The following is a 13232-nucleotide window of genomic DNA, read 5'->3' on the forward strand; positions in this document are numbered from 1 at the left end:
AGACTCACCCACCTGCAGGCAGCCATCAGGAAGGGTTGGTGTTGCTCATAAGATCTCTGTGAACCGTTCCTACAGGTTCGCAACACTCCATTTACATGAAACATCACAATGTATGACATCGCATAGGGGTGGAGAAGTGCGTCAGAAATTTTTTGGGGAGGGAGGGGGCCTTGTCTATTTTGTCAGTCCCGGGCGCCACAATTTCTGATGGCAGCCCTGCCCACATGTGTTATCTTTTACCGTCTCTCAGGGGTAGATGTACTAAGCAGTGTTAAAAGTGGAGAAGTGAGCCAGTGGAGAAGTTGCCCACATATACACAGTGTCGGCAGTGGAATATATAGATTGGCTAGCGGTATGACACAGTGGTATATAGGGACACCTTGGTATCTATGGGGGAGATTAGTAAGCAGTGTTAAGAGTGGAGAAGTGAGCCAGTGGAGAAGTTTTCCATGGCAACCAATCAGCATTGACATAACATTTATAGTTTGCATACCATAAAAGTATACAGAGCACCTGATTGGTTACCATGGGCAATTTCTCTACTGGCTCACTTCTTCACACTTTTCACTGTTTTGTACACGTCCTCCTCAGTCACACCATCACCCCCCCCCCCCTGCGTCTCTTAGCCACACCATAATTTTCCTCCCTGCATCTCTCAGCCACACCATCTCCCCCCTGCTACTCTCAGCCACACCGTATCTCCTGCCTACGTCTCTCAGCCACGCCGTCATATTCCCCTTGCTACTTTCAGCCTGCTTCCTTTAATACTGTGTCTCTCAGCCTGCCCCTCATTCACTCTGTCTCTCAGCTTGCCCCCTCACTCTGTGTTTCTCTGCCTTCCCCTCTGTGTACATCATCAGTCTCCCTCCTCTGTGTACATCAGCTTCCCCCTCTGTGTCCATCATCAGCCTCCCACTCTGTGTCCATCACAGCCTCCCCTCTCTGTGGCCACCATCAGACACTCCCCTCTTGCATCCATCATGCCAGTGATGTGCTCCCTTTTTTGTTTTCCCAGTAGTGTTTCCCCTTCTGTATTTACAGCAGCGTACACCCCGAACTCCATTTTCACAGTACTGTGCCCCACAATGTACGACCATTAATGCGCTCCGTCCATCATTGTGCTCCCCTCTCCTTCCCTGATAATTAACTTACCTTCTGATGTTTTTGATCTGTCTTTGCAGAATGGCTCGCACTCCACTTTCAGCTTCCAGCAGCGTGGGTGTCCTCTCCAGTGACAGTACGGTGGCAAGCATTAGGCAGTACGTCCGTGCGAAATTGCTCAGGGCCCTTGAGCTGGTGACAGGATAAAGCGGACAGGAATCAAGGGAGACGGGGACATGTCAGCGAGGAGGAGGGCCCTCCTCCCCTTCTTCCATCCGGACTCCTCCCCTTCTTCCACCTGGACTCCTCCCCTTCTTCCTCCTTCATCTTTATTGCCAGAGTTCGCTAACTTGCAGCTGATAATGCAGCCAGCTGTGGGCCCTTTCATTGTAGAGGACCTGGTGCATTGCACTGGCTGTACTGGCGGTAGGTGCTATGTTGAGGCAATGATCCAGAGTGAAATCCAAATGGCATCAGGATTAGTGATGAGCGGGTTCGGTTCCTCGGAATCCGAACCCCCCCGAACTTCAGCCTTTTTACACGGATCCGAGGCAGACTCGGATCTTCCCGCCTTGCTCGGCTAACCCGAGCGCGCCCGAACGTCATCATCCCGCTGTCGGATTCTCGCGAGGCTCGTATTCTATCACGAGACTCGGATTCTATATAAGGAGCCGCGCGTCGCCGCCATTTTCACACGTGCATTAAGATTCATAGGGAGAGGACGTGGCTGGCGTCCTCTCCATTTAGATTAGAAGAGAGAGAGTGAGAGTGAGACACTTGATTTACTGGAGCTTAGGAGTACTCAGAGAGTGCAGAGTTTACTAGTGACTGACCAGTGACCACCAGTGCAGTTTTATTATATTATTATTTAATATAATCCGTTCTCTGCCTGAAAAAAAACGATACACAGTGACACAGTAACAGTATACCATATCTGTGCTCAGCCTCAGTGTGCTGCATCATCTATGTATATCTGACTGTGCTGAGTGCTCAGTGCTCACACAGCTTAATTGTGGGGGAGACTGGGGAGCAGTAGCAGGAGTACATATTATTTAACAGTGCACACTTTTGCTGCCAGAGTGCCACTGCCAGTGTGACTGACCAGTGACCACTGTCTGACCACCAGTATATTGTGATTGTCTGCCTGAAAAAGTTAAACACTCGTCGTGTGGTGTTTTTATTCTATAAACGCATTCTGCTGACAGTGTCCAGCAGGTCCGTCATTAATTATATAATATATACCTGTCCGGCTGCAGTAGTGATATATATATATTTTTTATCTCATTATCATCCAGTCTATATTAGCAGCAGACGCAGTACGGTAGTCCACGGCTGTAGCTACCTCTGTGTCGGCAGTCGCTCGTCCATCCATAATTGTATACCACCTACCCGTGGTGTTTTTTTTTCTATCTTCTTGATACTAGTAGCTTACTTTAGGAGTCTGCAGTGCTGAGCTGACAGTGTCCAGCAGGTCCGTCATTATATAATATATACCTGTCCGGCTGCAGTAGTGATATATATATATTTTATATCTCATTATCATCCAGTCTATATTAGCAGCAGACGCAGTACGGTAGTCCACGGCTGTAGCTACCTCTGTGTCGGCAGTCGCTCGTCCATCCATAATTGTATACCACCTACCGTGGTGTTTTTTTTTTTTCTATCTTCTTGATACTAGTAGCTTACTTTAGGAGTCTGCAGTGCTGAGCTGACAGTGTCCAGCAGGTCCGTCATTATATAATATATACCTGTCCGGCTGCAGTAGTGATATATATATTTTTTTTATATCATTATCATCCAGTCTATATTAGCAGCAGACGCAGTACGGTAGTCCACGGCTGTAGCTACCTCTGTGTCGGCAGTCGCTCGTCCATCCATAATTGTATACCACCTACCTGTGGTGTTTTTTTTTTTCTATCTTCTTGATACTACTAGTAGCTTACTTTAGGAGTCTGCAGTGCTGCTGACAGTGTCCAGCAGGTCCGTCATTATATAATATATACCTGTCCGGCTGCAGTAGTGATATATATATATTTTTTTATATCATTATCATCCAGTCTATATTAGCAGCAGACGCAGTACGGTAGTCCACGGCTGTAGCTACCTCTGTGTCGGCAGTCGCTCGTCCATCCATAATTGTATACCACCTACCTGTGGTGTTTTTTTTTTTTCTATCTTCTTGATACTACTAGTAGCTTACTTTAGGAGTCTGCAGTGCTGCTGACAGTGTCCAGCAGGTCCGTCATTATATAATATATACCTGTCCGGCTGCAGTAGTGATATATATATATATTTTTTATATCATTATCATCCAGTCTATATTAGCAGCAGACGCAGTACGGTAGTCCACGGCTGTAGCTACCTCTGTGTCGGCAGTCGCTCGTCCATCCATAATTGTATACCACCTACCTGTGGTGTTTTTTTTTTCTATCTTCTTGATACTACTAGTAGCTTACTTTAGGAGTCTGCAGTGCTGCTGACAGTGTCCAGCAGGTCCGTCATTATATAATATATACCTGTCCGGCTGCAGTAGTGATATATATATATATTTTTTATATCATTATCATCCAGTCTATATTAGCAGCAGACGCAGTACGGTAGTCCACGGCTGTAGCTACCTCTGTGTCGGCAGTCGCTCGTCCATCCATAATTGTATACCACCTACCTGTGGTGTTTGTTTTTTTTCTATCTTCTTGATACTACTAGTAGCTTACTTTAGGAGTCTGCAGTGCTGCTGACAGTGTCCAGCAGGTCCGTCATTATATAATATATACCTGTCCGGCTGCAGTAGTGATATATATATATATTTTTGTATATCATTATCATCCAGTCTATATTAGCAGCAGACGCAGTACGGTAGTCCACGGCTGTAGCTACCTCTGTGTCGGCAGTCGCTCGTCCATCCATAATTGTATACCACCTACCTGTGGTGGGTTTTTTTTTTTCTATCTTCTTGATACTACTAGTAGCTTACTTTAGGAGTCTGCAGTGCTGCTGACAGTGTCCAGCAGGTCCGTCATTATATAATATATACCTGTCCGGCTGCAGTAGTGATAGATATATATATATATATTTTTTATATCATTATCATCCAGTCTATATTAGCAGCAGACGCAGTTCGGTAGTCCACGGCTGTAGCTACCTCTGTGTCGGCAGTCGCTCGTCCATCCATAAGTATACTAGTATCCATCCATCTCCATTGTTTACCTGAGGTGCCTTTTAGTTGTGCCTATTAAAATATGGAGAACAAAAATGTTGAGGTTCCAAAAATAGGGAAAGATCAAGATCGACTTCCACCTCGTGCTGAAGCTGCTGCCACTAGTCATGGCCGAGACGATGAAATGCCAGCAACGTCGTCTGCCAAGGCCGATTGCCCAATGTCATAGTACAGAGCATGTAAAATCCAAAACACCAAATATCAGTAAAAAAAGGACTCAAAAATCTAAAATAAAATTGTCAGAGGAGAAGCGTAAACTTGCCAATATGCCATTTACCACACGGAGTGGCAAGGAACGGCTGAGGCCCTGGCCTATGTTCATGGCTAGTGGTTCAGCTTCACATGAGGATGGAAGCACTCAGCCTCTCGCTAGAAAAATGAAAAGACTCAAGCTGGCAAAAGCACAGCAAAGAACTGTGCGTTCTTCGAAATCACAAATCCACAAGGAGAGTCCAATTGTGTCGTTTGCGATGCCTGACCTTCCCAACACTGGACGTGAAGAGCATGCACCTTCCACCATTTGCACGCCCCCTGCAAGTGCTGGAAGGAGCACCCGCAGTCCAGTTCCTGATAGTCAGATTGAAGATGTCAGTGTTGAAGTACACCAGGATGAGGAGGATATGGGTGTTGCTGGCGCTGGGGAGGAAATTGACCAGGAGGATTCTGATGGTGAGGTGGTTTGTTTAAGTCAGGCACCCGGGGAGACACCTGTTGTCCGTGGGAGGAATAGGGCCATTGACATGCCTGGTGAAAATACCAAAAAAATCAGCTCTTCGGTGTGGAAGTATTTCAACAGAAATGCGGACAACATTTGTCAAGCCGTGTGTTGCCTTTGTCAAGCTGTAATAAGTAGGGGTAAGGACGTTAACCACCTCGGAACATCCTCCCTTATACGTCACCTGCAGCGCATTCATCATAAGTCAGTGACAAGTTCAAAAACTTTGGGCGACAGCGGAAGCAGTCCACTGACCAGTAAATCTCTTCCTCTTGTAACCAAGCTCACGCAAACCACCCCACCAACTCCCTCAGTGTCAATTTCCTCCTTCCCCAGGAATGCCAATAGTCCTGCATGCCATGTCACTGGCAATTCTGACGAGTCCTCTCCTGCCTGGGATTCCTCCGATGCATCCTTGCGTGTAACGCCTACTGCTGCTGGCGCTGCTGTTGTTGCTGCTGGGAGTCGATGGTCATCCCAGAGGGGAAGTCGTAAGACCACTTTTACTACTTCCACCAAGCAATTGACTGTCCAACAGTCCTTTGCGAGGAAGATGAAATATCACAGCAGTCATCCTGCTGCAAAGCGGATAACTGAGGCCTTGGCATCCTGGGCGGTGAGAAACGTGGTTCCTGTATCCATCATTACTGCAGAGGCAACTAGAGACTTGTTGGAGGTACTGTGTCCCCGGTACCAAATACCATCTAGGTTCCATTTCTCTAGGCAGGCGATACCGAAAATGTACACAGACCTCAGAAAAAGACTCACCAGTGTCCTAAAAAATGCAGTTGTACCCAATGTCCACTTAACCACGGACATGTGGACAAGTGGAGCAGGGCAGGCTCAGGACTATATGACTGTGACAGCCCACTGGGTAGATGTATGGACTCCCGCCGCAAGAACAGCAGCGGCGGCACCAGTAGCAGCATCTCGCAAACGCCAACTCTTTCCTAGGCAGGCTACGCTTTGTATCACCGCTTTCCAGAATACGCACACAGCTAAAAACCTCTTACGGCAACTGAGGAAGATCATCGCAGAATGGCTTACCCCAATTGGACTCTCCTGTGGATTTGTGGCATCGGACAACGCCAGCAATATTGTGTGTGCATTAAATATGGGCAAATTCCAGCACGTCCCATGTTTTGCACATACCTTGAATTTGGTGGTGCAGAATTATTTAAAAAACGAGAGGGGCGTGCAAGAGATGCTGTCGGTGGCCAGAAGAATTGCGGGACACTTTCGGCGTACAGGCACCACGTACAGAAGACTGGAGCACCACCAAAAACGCCTGAACCTGCCCTGCCATCATCTGAAGCAAGAAGTGGTAACGAGGTGGAATTCAACCCAATATATGCTTCAGAGGTTGGAGGAGCAGCAAAAGGCCATTCAAGCCTATACAACTGAGCACGATATAGGAGGTGGAATGCACCTGTCTCAAGCGCAGTGGAGAATGATTTCAACGTTGTGCAAGGTTCTGCAACCTTTTGAACTTGCCACACGTGAAGTCAGTTCAGACACTGCCAGCCTGAGTCAGGTCATTCCCCTCATCAGGCTTTTGCAGAAGAAGCTGGAGACATTGAAGGAGGAGCTAACACAGAGCGATTCCGCTAGGCATGTGGGACTTGTGGATGGAGCCCTTAATTCGCTTAACAAGGATTCACGGGTGGTCAATCTGTTGAAATCAGAGCACTACATTTTGGCCACCGTGCTCGATCCTAGATTTAAAACCTACCTTGGACCTCTCTTTCCGGCAGACACAAGTCTGCTGGGGTTCAAAGAACTGCTGGTGACAAAATTGTCAAGTCAAGCGGAACGCGACCTGTCAACATCTCCTCCTTCACATTCTCCCGCAACTGTGGGTGCGAGGAAAAGGCTCAGAATTCCGAGCCCACCCGCTGGCGGTGATGCAGGGCAGTCTGGAGCGACTGCTGATGCTGACATCTGGTCCGGACTGAAGGACCTGACAACGATTACGGACATGTCGTCTACTGTCACTGCATATGATTCTCTCCCCATTGAAAGAATGGTGGAGGATTATATGAGTGACCGCATCCAAGTAGGCACGTCAGACAGTCCGTACTTATACTGGCAGGAAAAAGAGGCAATTTGGAGGCCCTTGCACAAACTGGCTTTATTCTACCTAAGTTGCCCTCCCACAAGTGTGTACTCCGAAAGAGTGTTTAGTGCCGCCGCTCACCTTGTCAGCAATCGGCGTACGAGGTTACATCCAGAAAATGTGGAGAAGATGATGTTCATTAAAATGAATTATAATCAATTCCTCCGTGGAGACATTGACCAGCAGCAATTGCCTCCACAAAGTACACAGGGAGCTGAGATGGTGGATTCCAGTGGGGACGAATTGATAATCTGTGAGGAGGGGATGTACACGGTGATATATCGGAGGATGATGATGAGGTGGACATCTTGCCTCTGTAGAGCCAGTTTGTGCAAGGAGAGATTAATTGCTTCTTTTTTGGTGGGGGTCCAAACCAACCCGTCATTTCAGTCACAGTCGTGTGGCAGACCCTGTCACTGAAATGATGGGTTGGTTAAAGTGTGCATGTCCTGTTTATACAACATAAGGGTGGGTGGGTGGGAGGGCCCAAGGACAATTCCATCTTGCACCTCTTTTTTCTTTCATTTTTCTTTGCGTCATGTGCTGTTTGGGGGGTGTTTTTTGGAAGGGCCATCCTGCGTGACACTGCAGTGCCACTCCTAGATGGGCCAGGTGTTTGTGTCGGCCACTAGGGTCGCTTAGCTTACTCACACAGCTACCTCATTGCGCCTCTTTTTTTTCTTCTTTGCGTCATGTGCTGCTGTTTGGGGAGTGTTTTTTGGAAGGGCCATCCTGCGTGACACTGCAGTGCCACTCCTATATGGGCCAGGTGTTTGTGTCGGCCACTAGGGTCGCTTAGCTTACTCACACAGCTACCTCATTGCGCCTCTTTTTTTCTTTGCGTCATGTGCTGTTTGGGGAGTGTTTTTTGGAAGGGCCATCCTGCGTGACACTGCAGTGCCACTCCTAGATGGGCCAGGTGTTTGTGTCGGCTACTAGGGTCGCTTAGCTTACTCACACAGCTACCTCATTGCGCCTCTTTTTTTCTTTGCGTCATGTGCTGTTTGGGGAGTGTTTTTTGGAAGGGCCATCCTGCGTGACACTGCAGTGCCACTCCTAGATGGGCCAGGTGTTTGTGTCGGCCACTAGGGTCGCTTAGCTTACTCACACAGCTACCTCATTGCGCCTCTTTTTTTCTTTGCGTCATGTGCTGTTTGGGGAGTGTTTTTTGGAAGGGCCATCCTGCGTGACACTGCAGTGCCACTCCTAGATGGGCCAGGTGTTTGTGTCGGCCACTTGGGTCGCTTAGCTTAGCCATCCAGCGACCTCGGTGCAAATTTTAGGACTAAAAATAATATTGTGAGGTGTGAGGTGTTCAGAATAGACTGAAAATGAGTGGAAATTATGGTTATTGAGGTTAATAATACTTTGGGATCAAAATGAACCCCAAATTCTATGATTTAAGCTGTTTTTTAGGGTTTTTTGAAAAAAACACCCGAATCCAAAACACACCCGAATCCGACAGAAAAAATTCGGTGAGGTTTTGCCAAAACGCGTTCGAACCCAAAACACGGCCGCGGAACCGAACCCAAAACCAAAACACAAAACCCGAAAAAATTCCGGTGCTCATCACTAATCAGGATATTATTATAGAATATGTATTTGTCATTGTGATTACTATGATGACTACATAACTTTCATTTTATTGTATTTATTGGTCAGAAGTATTCTGTATAGAGACCGCTGTCAGTACAGCAGGTACAAAATTATGCAAATGTTAATCTCAGCTTTTCCCTTGTGCACCAGCGTACGATGGAAATTACAAGCTCTGAGGCGCCCACTTTCTGAGACTGTGCACAGTGCAACTATGATGGTGGTTCTGAACAGCCCACCATTGGCAAACTATTGTGAATTGTGACAGGGTACGGACTACTCTGTGATTCCATCTCAGGTAAGTCTGAGCATGGCCTCTGAGGCGGGATCTGGTCTGAAGATCGACAGTGTCTAGGTCGACAATGTTTAGGTCGACCACTATAGGTCGACAGTCACTAGGTCGACATGGATGGAAGGTCGACAGGGTTTCTAGGTCGACATGTGCTAGGTCGACAGGTCTAAAGGTCGACATGGGTTTTTCACTTTCTTTTTTTTTGTGGATTTTTTCATACTTAACGATCCACGTGGACTACAATTGGAACGGTAAAGTGTGCCGAGCGAAGCGGTAGCGGAGCGAAGGCACCATGCCCGAAGCATGGTGAGCGAAGCGAGCCATGCGAGGGGACGCGGTGCACTAATTTGGGATCCCGGTCACTCTACGAAGAAAACGACACCAAAAAAAAAAAAAATCCTCATGTCGACCTTTAGACCTGTCGACCTAGCACGTCGACCTAGAAACCCTGTCGACCTTCCATCCATGTCGACCTAGTGACTGTCGACCTATAGTGGCCGACCTAAACATTGTCGACCTAGATACTGTCGATAAAACGAACCACACCCCTCTGAGGCTATGGATCTGTGCTTACTGTCATGCCTGTGACACTCCCATAATATGCCTATGAGACTGACTACACTTTGCAAACACTTGAGGCCTCCTCAGTCATTACCCATGGTTATCTGGCACAAGCTCTACTACAAGCGCCTCTGTACGCTACAGAGATGTCTGCACACAGCCAAGGGAATGCATGCACTGTAGGAGTTTCCTGGACTTTTCATGCCACAGTAGCAAGAAAAATTGCTCAACTGCGCATACATCTACAGTATATTGCATCAACCTCTGAACCAGAGTTCCATAGATGGCAGCTGTACACGGGATGGGGTTAGGTGAGAGGGAGAAATAAAAAGTCACAGGAAACTACTTCAGGACAAGGTGAGCAATCGGGATTTGTAGGCAGGGCCGGCCCGCCCGTTACGCGGGTTACGCGACCGAGTAAGGCGCCACAGTGAGGAGGGCGGCACCGCCGCCAGCAGCCTGGAGTGGATCATGCCTACCCGGAAGCGGATGTTCAAGCTGCATACATACCACCAGCTTTGGCAGTGGCGGCTCCTGCCAGAGACCTGCGTGAGGAGCGCCAGCTGGTGAGGGGGACTGTGTGACGGCGAGTGATAGGCCGGACGAGTCCCCATGTAACCGGGCATAGTTGTAAGCATAGGCGTGTGCACGGGGGCACAGGCACCCCCTAATGTCCGGGCTGGCACCCCCACACACTACGCTTGCTGCTCAGTCCAGGACACGCAGCTGGAGGAGCTCTCAGCTCAGGCATTCTGGGTAGTGGGCTCCTCTCTTACACCGTACTGCATCAGCCGCCGCGTCTCTGCTTATCGAGGGGAATAAGCAGAGACGCGGTGGCAGTTGATGCAGTACGATGTAAGAGAAGAGCCCACTGCCCAGACTGCCTGAGCCGAGAGCTTCTCCAGGTGCGCGTCCCACAAGGTCAGCAAGCATACGGAGTTTCAGATGCAGGAGGAGGGGCTCCTGCATCTCTGATTTCCCTCCCGCGTCTCTGGCCCGACTGCGGCAGTGACCCCACTGGAGACTACTTCCCACCAAAGCGCCTGACTGGAAGGTCCACGGAGCCTCCTCTCAACTTCCAGGTAAACTGCTCTCCCACTCCCTCCCTCCCATGCCCCTCTCTCTATCTCCCCCCATGCCTCTCTCTCTCCCCATGCCCCCTCACCCTTCATGACCCTCTCTCCATGCCCCTCTTTCTCCCCATGCCCCCTCACCCTTCATGCCCCAAAATCTCCATGCCTCTCACTCTGTCCGTGCCCCTCTTTCTCCACATCCCCCCCCTCTGTCCTAATGCCCCTTTCGCTGTTCATACCTCTCTCTTCTTGTGCCCCCCCTCCATGCCTTTCTCTCTCTAAATATATATCTACTAGGTGCTTCATCGCGCCCTACGTGCGCTCTTCACACCATCGTGAGGGGCTACGCCCCCTTAACTGCACGCCTTTTCAAGGTTCAATAAATGTATTATATGGAGTATTTACCTGCATTCCTAGTTTTGTTAGTGGTTAAATACTGCACAATGAAAGGGCGTCCGATAGTGAAGGGGGCGTAACGCCTTGCGACAGCGTAAACAGCGCCTGCAGGGCACACTGTACAGAATGCAGTGGGTGTTGGGGGGGGGGACCGCGGATGGGGGAGCGGGTCAGTAGGTGCTGCAGGTGGGGATGAGGGGGGAGTGCGATCCGTAGGCGCTATGGGTGGGGAAGGGGCAGGGGTGCTGCGGGTGGGGGAGGGACAGGTGGGGGGGTTGTTGTGGATGGGGGTTGGGGTTCTGGAGGCGCTGCAGGTGGGGAAAGGGCAGGTGCGCCGCGGGTGGAGTAGGGGGTCCGGAAGCAATGCGTGTGGGGGAGGGGTGGGGGCAACGCATGTGGGGGAGGGGCAGGTGCGCCGCGGGTGGGGTAGGGGGTCCGGAAGTGCTGCGGTTGGTGGAGGGGTGGGTGCGGGGGTGCCATGGATGGGATAGGGGGCTAGGAGGCACAGCGTGTGGGGGTGGGGTGGTTGCAGGGGAGGACCGCGGAGTTTCTGCAGATGCTGCGGGTGGAGCGGGCGCGGATGGCGAAGGGGGTTGGGAGGTGGTGTGGGTGGGTGTGGGGGAGGGGCAGAGTGGGGGCGGCAGGTGGTGTAGGAAGTTTTGAGGCGCCGTATGTGGGGGAGGGGTGGCGGAGGTGGGGGTGCGGTGGATGGGGTCGGGGTGTGCTGCTGGTGGGGGAGGGGTGGCAGCGGCGGGTGGTGTAGGGGGTTCGGAAGTACCGCATATGGTGGAGGGGATTGGGGTGCCGCGGGTAGGGGAGGGGGACCGGAGGTGCTCAGGGTGGTGGAGGGGCGTTTGCAGGGGATGACCGCGGATTGGGGAGGGTGTCTGTAGATGCTCTGGGTGGATGGGGGTCTGCAGTTGGGAGGTTCTGTGTTTGAGGGAGGGGCAGGGGAGTGGGGGCCGTGGGTGGTGTAGGGGGTCTGGAGGCGCTGCGTGTGGGGGAGGGGTGGCGGAGCGGCGTGTGGTGGAAGGGTCCGAAGGCGCTGCGGATGGTGGATGGGCAGATGCGGGGGTGCGGTAGGGGGTCAGGAGGTGCTGGGGGTGGGTGAGGGGTGGTTGTGGGGGATGACTGCGGATAGGGGAGGGTGTCTGTAGATGCTGTAGGTGGAGGGGGGGCAGATGAGTGGGGCTGTGGTAGGGGGTTGGGAGGTGCTGCGGTGTGGGGAGGGGAGTGGGAGGGCAAGTGGGGTAGCGGTTCCGGAGGCACCGCGTATGGGGGAGGGGCGGGGCAGGTGCGGCGGATGGTGGAGGGGTGCGGAGGCGCTGCGGGTACTGTACCTGCCTAAAAGGTAGTTGGAGGGTATGCAGTAACAGCTATCAGGCACACTGCTAATCTCTCCCCCTATGATCCCATCTGTCAGCAGCAGCAGCTCCCGCACACACATGTCTCTCGTACTGCAGGGGCTGAGGAGCGGTTTAGTGTGGTGCTACAGAGCATCCCCAGCACCCTCCATATAGCGGGTCCGGGGGATGAGGCTGGCTACCTGGGGGGGCTCAGTGTCAGGGGAGGGAGGGCACGGGCAACTTACTGTCTGTCTGTCGCGTGGTATTCTAGTGTCCGGCAGCGTCTCCCTGTGTGAGCGGGGACCTAGCAGGAGTCAATTAATACAGTGCCAGCTGAACGGGCTGCCAGTGACAGTGCTGCCTGCCGCCATTTGTCCAATGGCTTGCGGCGGGGGGCGGGCTCTAGATGGAGCCGTAAGCAATGGCTTGTGGAGGGGGACGGGGCCGCGACGGAGCGTTAACCTGCTGCCGCTGGAATGAAGCCGGTTACCTGGTGGGGCTCAGTGGCATGGGACGGAGCGTACGGGCTGTCCCTCGCTGTCCCGTTGGCGGCAGCGTCTCCCTGTGTGAGTGGTGGGTGACCCAACCGGAGGCAATCACTGCAGTGGCAGCTGCACGGGCTGCCAATCACAGCGCATCCTGCCGGCATCTGTCCTATGGCGGGCGGAGGGTGCCGGGGCCTCGACGGAGACTCAACCAATGGCTAGCGGAGGGGGCGGGGCTGCGTCGGAGCCGGAACCAATGGCTGGCGAGGGTGGGCGGAGCCGCGACGGAGCCTTAACCTGGTGCTGGTGTCTCTGCACAATCGCGGCCACTCTGATC

The sequence above is a fragment of the Pseudophryne corroboree genome, chromosome 7, assembly GCF_028390025.1.
Source record: "Pseudophryne corroboree isolate aPseCor3 chromosome 7, aPseCor3.hap2, whole genome shotgun sequence".
NCBI classification, from domain to species: Eukaryota; Metazoa; Chordata; class Amphibia; order Anura; family Myobatrachidae; genus Pseudophryne; species Pseudophryne corroboree.